The sequence below is a fragment of the Ranitomeya variabilis genome, chromosome 5 (assembly GCF_051348905.1).
Source record: "Ranitomeya variabilis isolate aRanVar5 chromosome 5, aRanVar5.hap1, whole genome shotgun sequence".
Classification (NCBI taxonomy): domain Eukaryota; kingdom Metazoa; phylum Chordata; class Amphibia; order Anura; family Dendrobatidae; genus Ranitomeya; species Ranitomeya variabilis.
The window spans coordinates 23,576,452-23,592,633 of NC_135236.1; the positions used below are offsets into that span (position 1 = coordinate 23,576,452).

Genomic DNA, 16,182 nt, shown 5'->3' on the forward strand with positions numbered 1-16,182 from the left:
TATTGATTATCGGCTTTTGAATAAGATCACTGTTAAATATCAATACCCATTGCCGTTGCTGACTGATTTGTTTGCTCGCATAAAGGGGGCCAAGTGGTTCTCTAAGATTGACCTTCGTGGGGCGTATAATTTGGTGCGAATCAGGCAGGGGGATGAGTGGAAAACCGCATTTAATACGCCCGAGGGCCACTTTGAGTATTTAGTGATGCCTTTTGGTCTTTCAAATGCTCCGTCAGTTTTCCAGTCCTTTATGCATGATATTTTTCGCGATTATTTGGATAAATTTATGATTGTGTATCTGGATGATATTCTGATTTTTTCGGATGACTGGGACTCTCATGTCCAGCAAGTCAGGAGGGTTTTTCAGGTTTTGCGGTCTAATTCTTTGTGTGTGAAGGGTTCTAAGTGTGTTTTTGGGGTACAGAGGATTTCCTTTTTGGGATATATTTTTTCCCCCTCTTCCATTGAAATGGATCCTGTCAAGGTTCAAGCCATTTGTGATTGGACGCAGCCCTCTTCTCTTAAGAGTCTTCAGAAATTTTTGGGCTTTGCTAACTTTTATCGTCGATTTATTGCTGGTTTTTCGGATATTGCTAAGCCATTGACCGATTTGACTAAGAAGGGTGCTGATGTTGCTGATTGGTCCCCTGATGCTGTGGAGGCCTTTCGGGAGCTTAAGCGCCGTTTTTCCTCTGCCCCTGTGTTGCGTCAGCCTGATGTTGCTCTACCTTTTCAGGTTGAGGTCGACGCTTCTGAGATCGGAGCTGGGGCAGTGTTGTCGCAGAAAAGTTCTGACTGCTCCGTGATGAGGCCTTGTGCCTTCTTTTCCCGTAAATTTTCGCCCGCTGAGCGGAATTATGATGTTGGGAATCGGGAGCTTTTGGCCATGAAGTGGGCTTTTGAGGAGTGGCGCCATTGGCTTGAGGGGGCCAGACATCAGGTGGTGGTATTGACTGACCACAAAAATTTGATTTATCTTGAGACCGCCAGGCGCCTGAATCCTAGACAGGCGCGCTGGTCATTATTTTTCTCTCGGTTTAATTTTGTGGTGTCATACCTACCGGGTTCTAAGAATCTTAAGGCGGATGCCCTTTCTAGGAGTTTTGAGCCTGACTCGCGTGGTAACTCTGAGCCCACAGGTATCCTTAAGGATGGAGTGGTATTGTCAGCCGTTTCTCCAGACCTGCGGCGGGCCTTGCAGGAGTTTCAGGCGGATAGACCTGATCGTTGCCCACCTGATAAACTGTTTGTTCCTGATGATTGGACCAGTAGAGTCATCTCTGAGGTTCATTCTTCTGCGTTGGCAGGTCATCCTGGCATTTTTGGTACCAGGGATTTGGTGGCAAGGTCCTTCTGGTGGCCTTCCCTGTCACGAGATGTGCGAGGCTTTGTGCAGTCTTGTGACGTTTGTGCTCGGGCCAAGCCTTGTTGTTCTCGGGCTAGTGGATTATTGTTGCCCTTGCCTATTCCTAAGAGGCCTTGGACGCACATCTCGATGGATTTTATTTCAGATCTGCCTGTTTCTCAGAAGATGTCTGTCATCTGGGTGGTGTGTGACCGTTTTTCTAAGATGGTCCATTTGGTTCCTCTGCCCAAGTTGCCTTCTTCTTCCGAGTTGGTTCCTCTGTTTTTTCAAAATGTTGTTCGTTTGCATGGTATTCCTGAGAATATCGTTTCTGACAGAGGGACCCAATTCGTGTCTAGATTTTGGCGGGCATTCTGTGCTAGGATGGGCATAGATTTATCTTTTTCGTCCGCTTTCCATCCTCAGACTAATGGCCAGACCGAGCGGATTAATCAGACCCTGGAGACATATCTGAGGTGTTTTGTGTCTGCTGACCAGGATGATTGGGTTGCTTTTTTGCCATTGGCGGAGTTCGCTCTCAATAATCGGGCCAGCTATGCCACTTTGGTGTCCCCGTTTTTCTGTAATTCGGGGTTTCATCCTCGATTTTCCTCTGGTCAGGTGGAATCTTCGGATTGTCCTGGAGTGGATGCTGTGGTGGAGAGATTGCATCAGATCTGGGGGCAGGTGGTGGACAATTTGAGGTTGTCCCAGGAGAAGACTCAGCTTTTTGCCAACCGCCACCGTCGTGTTGGTCCTCGGCTTTGTGTTGGGGATTTGGTGTGGTTGTCTTCTCGTTTTGTCCCTATGAGGGTCTCTTCTCCTAAGTTTAAGCCTCGGTTCATCGGCCCGTATAAGATATTGGAGATTCTTAACCCTGTTTCCTTCCGTTTGGACCTCCCTGCATCCTTTTCTATTCATAACGTTTTTCATCGGTCATTATTGCGCAGGTATGAGGTACCTGTTGTGCCTTCCGTTGAGCCTCCTGCTCCGGTGTTGGTTGAGGGTGAGTTGGAGTACGTTGTGGAGAAAATCTTAGACTCTCGTGTTTCCAGACGGAGACTCCAGTATCTGGTCAAGTGGAAGGGATACGGCCAGGAGGATAATTCTTGGGTGAATGCATCTGATGTTCATGCCTCTGATCTGGTTCGTGCCTTTCATAGGGCCCATCCTGATCGCCCTGGTGGTTCTGGTGAGGGTTCGGTGCCCCCTCCTTGAGGGGGGGGTACTGTTGTGAATTTGGATTCTGGGCTCCCCCGGTGGCTACTGGTGGAATTGAACTGTGTCTTCATCTTCTCTGTTCACCTGTTCCCATCAAGATGTGGGAGTCGCTATATAACCTTGCTGCTCTGTTAGTTGCTTGCCGGTCAACAATGTTATCAGAAGCCTCTCTGTGCTTGTTCCTGCTCCTAGACAACTACTAGATAAGTTGGACTCTTGTCCATGTTTGTTTTTGCATTTTTGTTCCAGTTCACAGCTGTAGTTTCGTTACTGTGTCTGGAAAGCTCTTGTGAACAGGAATTGCCACTCTGGTGTTATGAGTTAATGCCAGAGTTTTAAAGTAATTTCTGGATGGTGTTTTTGATAGGGTTTTCAGCTGACCATGAAAGTGTCCTTTCTGTCTTCTGCTATGTAGTAAGTGGACCTCAAATTTGCTAAACCTATTTTCATACTACGTTTGTTATTTCATCTCAACTCACCGCCAATACATGTGGGGGGCCTCTGTCTCCTTTCGGGGTATTTCTCTAGAGGTGAGCTAGGACTAATATTTTCCTCTGCTAGCTTTATTTAGTCCTCCGGCTGGTGCTGGGCATCTAGAATCAACGTAGGCATGCTACCCGGCCACTGCTAGTTGTGCGTTAGGTTTAGTTCATGGTCAGCTCAGTTTCCATCTTCCAAGAGCTAGTTCCTATATATGCTTATGCTATGTTCTCTTGCCATTGAGATCATGACAGGGCAGTATACAAAGAGAAGAGGAGGGAGCCTAGGATTGATCCTTGAGGAACCCCAACAGTCAGGGGAAGGTGAGAGGAGGAGGAACCAGCAAAACATACAGTGAAGGATCGGTCAGAGAGATAGGAGGAGAACCAAGAGAGAACGGTGTCCTTGAGGCCGATGGAGCTGAGCATAGTGAGGAGGAGCTGATGATCCACAGTGTCGAATGCTGCGGAGAGATCCAAGAGAATTAGCATGGAGTAGTGACCATTAGATTTAGCTGTTAGTAGGTCATTAGAGACTTGATTTATCATCATTTATTGACCCCCACCCTCAATTTATCATTTACTAGTCTCAATTCATCATATTTTCTCTTTATCACCACCTTTACATTATCATTTGCTGTACCACACTTTCAATTTATCTTTACCTCCCCACCCTCTACCCTCAAGTCATAATTCGCTCTCCCCACCCTCAAAAAAATAATTCATTACCCACTGTCCCCCTCCCCCACAATCAGTTCATCATTTACTGTGATCCACCCTTAAGTCATCATTCACAGTCCCCATCCCCCATCCTCAATTCATCATTCACTGTCCACCGACCCACACCCTCAATTCATCATCATTTGCTGTCCCCAAGCCCATTTAATTTATTTTAGTAAAAAAGTTTTTCATACTTACCATTCATCCAATCTCCTGCAGTTCCACTTCTGGACTGGTATCCTGGCAAGATACACGTGTACATGCCGGTGCATATGTGATGATGTCATCGTGTACGCGCCATCATGAGTGCATCACAGAAGAGTAGGATGAACTTCCTTGGAGCTGCAGAACCATTCAGTTTTGAAGGCTGTGGCGCTAGCTCCAGAAGCTCCCTGCACTGGCGCACGATACTCTGGGGCCTGGTGAGCAGAAGCACAAGAGAGGGGGCTCAGACTGAGCAGTAAGGGCAGTGAGAGATGTATGTCGGCTTACCAGGGCAGTATAAATGAACATAAATGTAATTGCACTCACTCCAGAATAATCTTTATACTTGTTGTCAATAGATCTGTTTCTTTATAATTAAAGGTGTTTTAGCAACTAGATGTCAGCAGTTTACAGATTCATATGACTGTCACCTGTATGTCAGTTGGCACACAGGGATAAAGCCAGTTTGAACCACCCCCAGCGTCAGTTAGAAAACTGAAGTAAGACTGAGAGATGCAGGCGGCCATCTTGAGGATGGTCTGCAGGAGTGTGTAAGGTTGTGCTGAAGACAGATGTGGTGAAATCTCCTCATGACAGCACCCGTCTGAGTAAAGAGCTGTGGCAGATTGAGGCAGGGAATTCCTCCTGTAAATGTTGCTAAAGAGCAGAAAGATCCGGGACCTGTGAAGTGAAAGGTGTCTCATCAAGCACAAGTCTTCTCGGTATTGCTCACCAGCTGGAAGAGCTCTGCATCCATCTGCGTGTCCTGATTGTGTGGTTTAGAGAAGACCCGGCGGTAAGAAACACTAAAAGACCACTGTGACGCCGCAGTAAGTAAACCGGCATGCATCATAATATATTTTGGCGCCAAGAGACACAAGGCCGCAAATAAACCTTTCGTTAGTTAGGCATATTGACGCTATGACCACGTTTTCCTACCGGAATCAACGACCACAAACCCTAGATTTGCCAGTACATTTTCGTGCTGTTTAGTAGCTAAGGATTCTATGCTACATTTTGGTGCTGACACAACACACAGTGAACTCCAGGAAGGACTTGTGTTTTCCTCTCTATTCTTAGGAAGAGGAATCTCTCTATGGGACAATATAAGGTGGAGCAGTGAATCAGTTCCAATAGACTTTGTCCATGGCACCCTCACTAAACTTTATGTATATGTATGTTTGATTAATTCTGTAACAGCCTCCATATCGTAGAGGACGGACATTTCCTCTAGTTTTTTGAGTTCATACTGGGACAGGAGGGGAATGTTTGACTGGGAAATAGAAATAGAAATATATATTCTTAAGATTGTAAACCACTGTGATAGACCGTAGGTGAGCGTGTGCGTTGCACTTAAATAAACCAGTTTACTCTCAGGGTGTAATAAGGTAACGGCGGCCGGTTCAGACGAGGACATGCCAACAGTTCAATTCCCGTAGAGTCAATAGCAGAAAAGGCTCTCTTTAGTGCCGTGCTGTCCAGCACAGTGGGTATAGCTTCTAGGAAAATGTTTGTTTGATGTGTTTTCTTTGCACATTTAGCAAAACCGAGTAGGAATAACTTAGTTTCTAAGTAGAATAGTTACTGACACTGGGCTGTGTGGAAATTAGTTATTTTCTCATCTGTGACGCTGCTGTATCTTGAACAACACCCTCGGTACATGATTCACATGATTTACAGCAGTAATGCCCTGAGGCTTCTCATGTGACAGAGCTCTTTCGCATGCTCCCAACAGACAATTTATTTGCAGCCTGCAGGCTTTGCCATGGAAAAATTAGCTGTGTATGTTCCAGCTCACATAAGATAAGAACTATGGCTTTCTAGTGGAACATAATCTACATAACCTGCCCATTTGTGAAAAATAAGGTAGCCAGCAATTATAGCAAGCCTCAAGTTGTCATCTTCCCACCTCTCGTCATGTTCATCTTCCTGTCAGCCAGGCCGCCCCAACAGCTCAGTGTCATCATCACTACAGCTTGTGTTTCTACAAAATACACTTTTCCTTCTTTGAAAGGCAAATATCCATCCCTGACTTTGTGTCAGGAAAACAGGCGTATGCTTCCAGTCATATAATGATCGTGCAGTGAGCTGGCCGGCTGTGACTGTTCTCTTATCATTGACATAGAATCTGTGACAGACACTGACCCCGTGTGGCCAGAAGTTATACCTATGCCGAATGTGATTGCAGAGAAACAAACTGTATTGGCTAAACTCCCCCCTGCTATGTCATGTGAACAGGAAGGGGAGGGAGAAGAAAAAGAGCCCGGGAAACCAGTCGGTGCAGAGAGAGGTCTGTGTGTGCTGACGTCCTCCTGTAGGTGCGATAGAGAAGATTGCCTGGATGACCTCTCTCTCTTGGAAGCTGACATCCAGATTGTTCCCAGCTCCCACACTGCGGAGCACTCAGCGGTGACATCTTCACAGATCCTGGAGCCCATGAACTGTAAGCGGGTCCTCTGTTGAGAGGCCGAAGATTCCACCCTTACCTGCTGAACCCCAAGGACTACAGTCTGGACCTGAGAGACAGAGTTTTGTTTGATCCTTGTTGTTTTCTCTTCGGCCGGAGCGTCTCCCTGCAGTGACAGACAGGCCTGCGACGTGGGAAGATAACCTCTTGGAGCAAAGGAACTGGTAACGTGTGGATAGGGACAGTGAGGGATAGTTTGTTATTACACGTTATTTCTGCGAATAAGCATACTTTGTCCTGTCTATTATTGTGTTCTGCCGTGTTAAGAAAAATGTATAACAGTAAAGATACGTTTGTTAAAATGGAATCTGAGTGTGGAGGTTTTGCTGGGCCAGATCATGGATATGCATGGGCGACCTTACCCTCGACCACTTCAATTTTCTAGATATACTTTCACCTGTCAAGTTGCTGGTTGTTAAGTCACTGCTAGACCACCGTGTGGAGTCAGCTGTCTTTTGAGAAGCTATGGTGTACCTTCAGCCTTGCTGGAGCTAATGTTTTACCCTCAGCCTTGCTGGAAGATACCCAGCTGCTATTATTTCTTTCAAAAAGTGGTGCCCACTCTCTGCTCTCAAGTGCAGAAGAACATATGACATGTTCTTGATTTGTCAGTAATCTCCGTGTGTACTGCACCATGAACACGTGGAGTAGCAATTATGGGAAGGGACAATACATGAAATTCACCACTGCAGTTAGGACAGGTGTTGAACCTTCCTTGATTGGGAGCTATGTCTGTTTCCACCTCCAAGCATCAGGTATCTGTCTCTTCTACACCTCCTCTGGATCCTACTCAACAAACATGACCACGTCATCAACAGCCAAATAACCAACTATGTCCTCAACATACTTCCTCATCTTTAAGCTCCAGTACGGTGATACAGCTACTCACCAGCGCTGTTGTGTGTATAATATAACTATTATTGTTTCAAAGCTTTTTTATAACAAAAAGTACATCCGTCTTACAGGTTCGATGGTCAAACTTTCACCATTTTAACCAAGCCATGATGTAGGACAGTGATTTTCAACCAGACACATGGTCGGGTGTGCCGCGGGGAAAATTCCCCAAACTATGGTGCCCCCTTTGTTTTGTTCCTCGGCAATGTGCAGCGATGCGCAGTCACGGAATAACACATGCGCGAGCTTTGAACGCTCGCGCGACTTAATGATGTCACCGAGGCCGGCGCATCATCCTGAGAGCGAAGAGACTCTCGCATTTGCCCGCCGCCAAGGTAATGCCCGCCAATAATGCTGTGTATAATCATTAAGTCAGCAACAGCTCATTAACAGTTAATCAGCTGTTGCTGACTATATGAGCTTTTGCCTGAGTATATGAACTGTTGGCAGAATACTCAGCATATGAGCTGGTACTTTTAGTACCTGGCAGAGGTCCTTTAAGTGTGGCAGATAATGTAATACTCTTCTATTTTAGTGTGTGGCTGCGCAAACTATCTCAGCAGTGATGGAGAAGTATTTGAGAATGGAAAAGGCAAATGCTGAACAGGACCCTGGACACAATTCTAACCCAGATGAAGGCGCTAGTATGAGAAGTCGACAAAAGAAAAAAGACAAGACGGTGAGCTCAATGCAATACAGTGAAAGCTATCTTTCATCTGGATTTACTTTCACTGGGGATGCGACAGCACCAACACCACTGTGTGTGGTGAGAAGCTATCCAATAGCACCATGGTGCCAAGCAAGCTTAAACGTCATCTCCAAACGAAACACCCTTCCATTCAAAATAAGCCGATGGAGTATTTTGTACGCTTACGTACAAACAATGAGAAAGGGGCAACTTTTTTGAGAAAAAGCACAAAGGTAAATGAGAGAGCCCTCAAAGCTAGCTACATTGTTGCTGAACTCATAGCTAAATCAAAAAAGTCACACACTGTGGCAGAAACATTAATACTGCCAGCTTGTAAAGCTATTGTAAATGAGATGCTTGGCCCTGATGCAGCCAAAGAGATAGCTAAAGTGCCTCTCTCTGATAACACAATTGCCAGACGGATTGATGACATGTCTGCGGACATTGAAACAGTTGTTTTGGAAAAGGTGCGGATCAGTAAGAAATTTGCCTTGCAACTTGATGAGTCGACGGATATCAGTGGACATTGTCAGCTGTTGGCCAATGTGCGTTTTGTGGATGGAGAAGCCATTAAAGAAAACTTCCTATTTTGCAAGGCACTGCCAGAAAAATCAACAGGAGAGGTAATATTCCAGGTCACATCGGAATATCTTGATAAAAGTGGGCTTACATGGGAAAACTGCACAGGTGTCTGCACTGATGGAGCCGCAGCCATGGTCGGGCGCATCAAAGGCTTTGTAAGTAGGGTTAAAGAAAGAAACCCAGATGTTCTTGTTACCCACTGTTTCTTGCACCGTGAGGCCCTCGTTGCAAAGACCTTACCAGCAGATCTAGCTCCCGTGTTGGATGATGTTGTGCGCATAGTGAACTTTGTGAAGACGCGACCTTTGAGATGTCGCTTATTTGCGTCTTTGTGTACAGAAATGGGAGCGGAACATAAAATCTTATTGCTCCGCACGGAGGTCAGGTGGCTGTCACGTGGCAAAGTGCTGGCCCGTGTGTATGAGTTGCGAGAGGAACTTAAAATATTTCTGAAAACGAGAGGTCCGATTATTCAAAGCTGCTTGCAAGTGATGAGTGGTGTGCAAAGCTGGCATACCTGGCTGATATATTTCAATATCTGAATGAACTAAACACATGGATGCAAGGCCGAAATGAAAACCTGCTTACAAGCACTGATAAAATGAACGTATTCCGTTTAAAGTTGCAGCTCTGGCAGCAACATGTGCAGGGTGGCAACCTTCAGATGTTCCCGCTCACCGAGAAACTGCATGATGACAACACTGCTGCAATGTGCGAGGTGATTGGCAGACATTTGAAAACTCTTGAGGAGAAGTTATCGTTTTATTTCTCTTCAACCTTCACAGAATGCCTTGACTGGGTTAGGGACCGATACAGCTCATTATCCGTTGCTGGAAAGGACATGACTTTAAAGGAGCAAGAGGAACTCATTGAACTGAGGCAAGATCACGGTTTAAAGCTAAAGTTTGCTGATCTTCCTTTGGACAGTTTTTGGTTATCTGTTGCCAAGGAGTTCCCCATTCTGGCCAACAAAGCTATTTTGACATTGCTCCCATTTTCGACCACATATCTATGTGAGCTGGGCTTCTCAAGCTTGACTGCGATAAAAACTAAAAACAGAGAGAGACTGAGAACTGTTGAGGAAGAGCTTCGTGTGTGTCTTTCCACCATTCCTGCCAGGATATCCCTTTTGTGTTTATCGAAACAGGCCCAGGTTTCACACTGAGTGAGTATAAATACATTTAGAATCTATATTATTAACTATATGTAGAATATGTACTGTTTTAGTGTCATTTTGTGCCATTTTGGTTGGTGGTGTGCCCCGGGATTTTTTAAGTATAAAAAGTGTGCCGCGGCTCAAAAAAGGTTGAAAATCACTGATGTAGGAGATTCAAACATGGTAAGGTGTGGACAAGGCAGAAACTTATTTCCAATTTAGGTTAGGCAGAAACGCCATATTAGAGATTGAACACCCACACCACGGCCACGTTTCGGGGTTCCCCCCTTTCTCAATCATGCAGCTCATTGTAGTGTTCTTACTTAAAGGATGAACACTATTTGACACCCAGCACAAATCCTGAAATAGGTGCCTAAAAAACATATCAAACTGAATAATCTTATCGCCCATCACTACAATGAAATATTCTTCTACAGCATAATAAAAGTAAATGATGAAAACAATGTATACTCGCCCAGCCTCCACCTATCTCACCACGCAGATACTCTCTGGCCTGGTCGTATTCTTCATCACACTCTTCGTTGGGTCATCCTCTGACATTTCTGGGATCATGACGCTACAACCATGTCAGAGCAAGACATGACCAGAACGAAGAAGACAGGTGGAGGCCCATTGAGAATTTTTTTTTCTATTTTCTGTCTTTTTTTAATCCAGCAAAGTGAAAGCCGGCCACTGCTAGCTGCTTTAATATGAATGGAAAAAAAAGAAAATCTGATTTTGGTGAATCTGAATTATTTAAGTCATTTTGCTTTCCATTACAGCAGTTTGATCGTAGTGATAACATTTTTGTTATGTAAAGATTTTTGGTGCTACTGGGAACGGCAACAGCCCACTCAGCTTCCGGAGGGTCATGGCAAGGCTCACAAGAGAAAGTGAGGATGCCAGCTGTGCACAATACATCAAAATAAATAAAATTGGGGTTAAACTAAAGAATATTAACCCCTTCATGACCGTGGGATTTTTCGTTTTTCCGTTTTCGTTTTTCACTCCTCTCCTTCCCAGAGCCATAACTTTTTTATTTTTCCATCAATTTGGCCATGTGAGGGCTTATTTTTTGCGGGACGAGTTGTACTTTTGAATGACACTATTGGTTTTACCATGGCATGTACTAGAAAACGGGAAAAAAATTCCAAGTGCGGTGAAATTGCAAAAAAAGTGCAATCCCACACTTGTTTTTTGTTTGTTTTTTTTGCTAGGTTCACTAAATGCTAAAACTGACCTGCCATTATGATTCTCCAGGTCAGTACGAGTTCATAGACACCTAACATGACTAGGTTATTTTATACCTAAGTGGTGAAAAAAAATTCCAAACTTTGCAAAAAAAAAAAACTAAATAAAATTGCGCCATTTTCCGATACCCGTAGCGTCTCCATTTTTCATGATCTGGAGTCAATTGAGGGCTTATTTTTTTGCGTGCCGAGATGGCGTTTTTAATGATACCAATTTGGTGCAGATGCATTTTTTTGATCGCCCGTTATTGCATTTTAATGCAAATCGCGGTGACCAAAAAAACGTAATTCTGGCGTTTCGATTTTTTTCTCGTTACGCCGTTTTGCGATCAGGTTAATGCTTTTTTTTATTGATAGATCGGGCGATTCTGAACGCGGCAATACCAAATATGTGTAGGTTTGATTATTTTTTTATTGATTTATTTTGATTGGGGCGAAAGGGGGGTGATTTAAACTTTTATATATTTTTTATTTTTTTCACATTTTTTTTTACTTTTTTTAAACTTTTACCATGCTTCTATAACCTCCATGGGAGGCTAGAAGCAGGCACAGCCCAATCGGCTCTGCTACATAACAGCGATCATCAGATCGCTGTTATGTAGCTAAAATGCAGGTGTGCTGTGAGCGCCGACCACAGGGGGGCGCTCACAGCCACCGGCGATCAGTAACCATAGATGTCTCAAGGACCTCTATGGCTACAATATACAAGCATCGCTGACCCCCGATCATGTGACGGGGGTCGGCGATGCGCTCATTTCCGGCCGCCCGGCCGGATGCGGTAGTTAAATGCCGCTGTCTGCGTTTGACAGCGGCATTTAACTAGTTAATAGCGGCGGGTGATCGCGATTTCACCCGCCACTATTGCGCACACATGTCAGCTGTAAAAAGCAGCTGACATGTCGCGACTTTGATGTGCGCTCACCGCCGGAGCGCACATCAAAGCAGGGGACCCGACATCGGACGGTATAGTACGTCCGATGTCGGGAAGGGGTTAATATTCAGGGGATGTGTTGTAAATCCTGAAGCATTCCTTTATACAAAGTCCTGCTTTGTCAGGGCACATATTACACTGATAGGTAAATAATTGCTATTGAAAAGAACATTGGCTGAAGTTATGAAGAAATACTTGTTTATCTGAGAAGTTACTCAATAATAGAGAACTGGTTTTGGCACAAAACTTGCACATACATATCACATAATCACTGCTGAATGTGGAGTGCTCACTATCACAAAGGTTGTGATAATATTAAACCTTTAGCGCTCAGGTCCTCAAGAGCCACCAACAGGTCATGTTTTCAGGACTTCCTTAGTGTTGCCCAGGTGATAATTATGTCACCTTCACAGGCAATAATTCCACCACCTGTGAAATACACAGGAAGTCCTGAAAACATGACTCGTTGGTGGCTCTTGAGGACTGGAGTTGGGGAACTCTGCGCAAAGGGATGTACCTGTTCATGCTGGGGGTCTGGAATTTGGAGGGTGGTCAGGAGCTAAGCCTCCTACAAAAGCAGCAGATGCTGGCTGGGCTATAGAGCCTACATCTATGTGTAACAGTAGAGCCTGCGCCAGTTGTCTCTGATTTACTATTTAGTTGCCACTGTCAATCACTGCCAGAGTCATTTAACTCCTTAAGGATCAGGGGTATTTCCATCTTTGCGTTTCCATTTTTTGCTCCTCTTCTTCCCAGAGCTATAAATTTGTTACTTTTCCTTCAATATGTTCATGTGAGGGCTTGTTTTTTGCATGACGAGTTGTACTTTTAATCATCGCCATTAGTTTTACCACATTGTGTACTAGAAAATGGGGAAAAAAATTCATATTGAAGTGAAATTGCAAAAAAGGGCAAATGCACAATTGTTTTGGGATTTTTTTTACCGTGTTCACTAAATGCTAAAACTGACTTGTAGTACTGGACGAGCACTAAAATACTCGGGTGCTTGTTGCTTGGGTCAAGCAAATTGGAATACTTGGGTACTCGACCCGAGCAACGAGCCCAATAAAAGTCTATGGGAAACTTGAGCATTTTTCCCAGGCGGTCTGTAGACAGACTAGAAATTGGGGAAATCGATGGGAACAGTGCTCAAATGACATGGGAATAGCATGGGGAAGACCCCTGGATGCATTTTTTACTCCCAGGTCACTGCTGTGAACAATGTTGTCAGAGTCTTACGCCATTTTTACAGACTCACAATAAACCAAACAAAAACGAAAACAAAATGGATTTTTCTAGAAAATATGTTAAGGAACATCCTTTCCAGGTTAATTACTTGTATATAAGGCAAAATAAATAACCAAAAACTAAAATGCTCCTCCACACCTTGGGCTATGTTCACACGTAACATTTTTGATGCATTTTTGAACTTTAGCATTAGTTTCAACCAAGACAAATGCATTCATTGGGAAATGTCATAGTAACATTTTACAACCTTATCTGGCCATGTGGTGTGTGACACATCATCAGACACATCCTGTTTCATTTATGAAGGAGGGACTCTGAAAATCACAAAACCTATTTTTATAGAGCCATCAGGCGGCCTTTATTATTCTTAAAGGGCCAGCAGTCGGTCCTCACTATTCTTAGAGAGTCATCAGCTGGCTATGCTTTGTTGTTCCCATAATTAAACAGTCAGTCTCCTATACTGTTATAGCGTATGCAGTGAGTGGCAGGGCTGCCCAAAATTTGGACGCACCCCAATAACCATTTGAAAAGAAGTAGAGGAGGGCCTCCTGAAAACAATGTTCCCATTATTAGGAATTGGGTCTCCCATACTGCTTGCCTATGCAGTGAATGCAAAGCCTGCCAAAAATTTGCACCTACTCCAATGCCCCTTGGACATAGAGGAGGCATAATGAAAAAAAATTCCCATTATTAGGAAGTGGGTCTCCCACAATATTTGCCTATGCAGTGAAGCAACGGTTGCAAAATGTTTGGAGGAATTCCAATGCTCCTTGGAAGAGACACAGAGGTCAGAGGGCCTCCTAAAAACAATGTTCCCAATTATTAAGAAGTGGGTCTCCCATAGTGTTTTCCTATGCAGTGAATGTAAGAGCTGCGAAAAATTGCACCTCAATGCTCCTTTGAAGAGACGTACAAGAGGGCTTCCTGAAAACAATGTTCCCATTATTAGGAAGTGGGTCTCCAATAGTGTTTGCCTATGCAGTGAAGTAACGGCTGCAAAATACTTTGAGGCACTCCAATGCCCCTTGGAAGAGACATGGAGGAGGGCCTCATAAAATAAATGTTCGATTAGAAAGGAGGAGGTCACCTATGTAATGCTGCTGCAGTGCATTATAGCTCAACCTTCACCAAGGGATGCTGGTGAAGGAAGAGAGGTTGCAAACAAAGTGTAGCACCACTGAGCAGCAGCACAGGTGTCACAAAGTGCCAAGAGAGTGGTCAGATGAGCCGAGTCTAAAACAGCCAGGACAAGAAGTACCAGAGGTCACAGCAATACACGTGGTCAAATACAAGCCAGAAGTCAGAGCCAGATAGGAGCAGAGATAATCGAGACATGAGATAGTCAAACAGGTCAGAAGACAAGCTGGGTCACATACCAAGAGGTCCAAGCACAGGGAGCACACGCTAAGACAAGCAGGGTGGCAGGAAAGGGAAGTCACGAGTAAACGGGCAGAAGACAAAACATGGTATCAAGGGGTCAGCTGCTCTAGCCTGTAAACATGAACTATCACTAACATTGGTCTGCAGGCCACAGCAGACTGAAATAGCCCCACAAAACCCAAATCAACGTAGAAGGTTAAACTCCTCATGACCAGACCGGGGAGAGAAAGACAAGACACAAACCCCGGCCTGGATCGTGATATCCTACACTTGTAATGCCCATGCACTAAGTGTGTGGGCTGACAAACATTTACCCCAGGGGGTATACATGAACATACTGTATACCATTATTTTTGTGGGCATAATGAACACCTTTTTAAAAAAAAAATGTGGGTATTGCATCACGGACTACTGTCCCCCTGGTGATATGGTGGTGGAGGATGAGGATGAGGAAAATGAGAAGGACAACAGCAAATAGCCCAAATCAGGTAGTTATGTTGCTATCATTTGGTGGTGTTGAAAAATCTGGCCCAATCCAGCGCTTGTTCATTTTTAAAACATTCAGCCTGTCAGCATTTTCAGTTGACAGTCGGATGCGCTTATCAGTTATAATTCCACTAGCGGCGCTAAAAACCTGACCTGACAAAATCCTAGCGGCAGGGCAGGCCAGGACCTCCAAGGTGTAGAGAGCCAGTTCATGCCACATGTCAAGTTTGGATACCAAATAATTATAAGGCACAGAAGAATCACAGAGTACGTTGGTAAGGTCAGCAAGGTACTCCCTCAGCATCTTCCCAAACTTTGCACTCCTTGTGAGAGTACCCCACACCTCAGGGCCTGTGCGATGGGAGGGTCTGAGAAAACTCTCCCAGAACTTTGACAGTGTTCCTCTGTCTCTGCTGGTTTGGAGCTATGTCTCTCTTGCCTGTACTCCTTGGTTGTCCAATGAACTGTGACTGCTGCCGCCAGCGTTTTCAGATGGGGATTTTTTAAACTATTCCGCAACAATGGCCTTCTGGTACTGCCCCATTTTAGTAGACCTGGACCTGTCCACCGTAGGAATAATCGAAAGTTCTCCTTATAGCGTGGGTCTAGAAATTTCACCAACCAGTAATGACTGTCACCCAAATTTTTGAGAAAGCGAGGGTCATGGGGAAGGCAGCATAAAATAAACTCAGCCATGCATGTCAGACTGCTAACAGGCAAGACTTCCATGTCCTCACCAAGAGGACGACTGACCATGATCTCCTCCTCCTACCTGTCCTCAGGCCATCCATACTGAAAAGACAGTATAACACTTGTGCAGGTAGTACCTTCTATAGCTCATGAAACAAGCTCCTGTTCTTCCTCCTCCTCCTCCTCATTGTCACCCAATCCACATTGGTATGAGATGAGGCTGGGCTGTGTGTAATCACCCTGTATGGTTCCTTGCTCCATCTCATCATGCTCCACCTGCAATGCATCCTCTTTGATTGTGAGCAGAGAGCATTTCAAAGTACAGACAAGCGTGATGATGATGCTAATTATTGCATCATTACCACTCACCATCTTGGTGGAGTCCTCAAAGATTTGAAGGATGTTACATATGTCTGACATCCATTTATACTCCTGAGATCT

General features: G+C 44.6%; 1 protein-coding gene across 2 annotated transcripts in view; it reads left to right on the forward strand.

Annotated features, from left to right (window-relative positions):
• LOC143774207 (sulfotransferase 2B1-like) overlaps positions 1 to 16,182 on the forward strand; it is a 233,121-nt gene that overhangs the window by 69,814 nt on the left and 147,125 nt on the right. The window contains exon 2 of one of the 2 annotated variants that reach the window (XM_077261586.1): positions 4,423 to 4,799. The exons of the other annotated variant lie outside the window; for it this stretch is intronic. The gene's annotated coding sequence lies outside the window, so the exon portion shown is untranslated. The remainder of the gene's footprint in view (positions 1 to 4,422; positions 4,800 to 16,182) is intronic. 2 annotated transcript variants of the gene reach the window in all.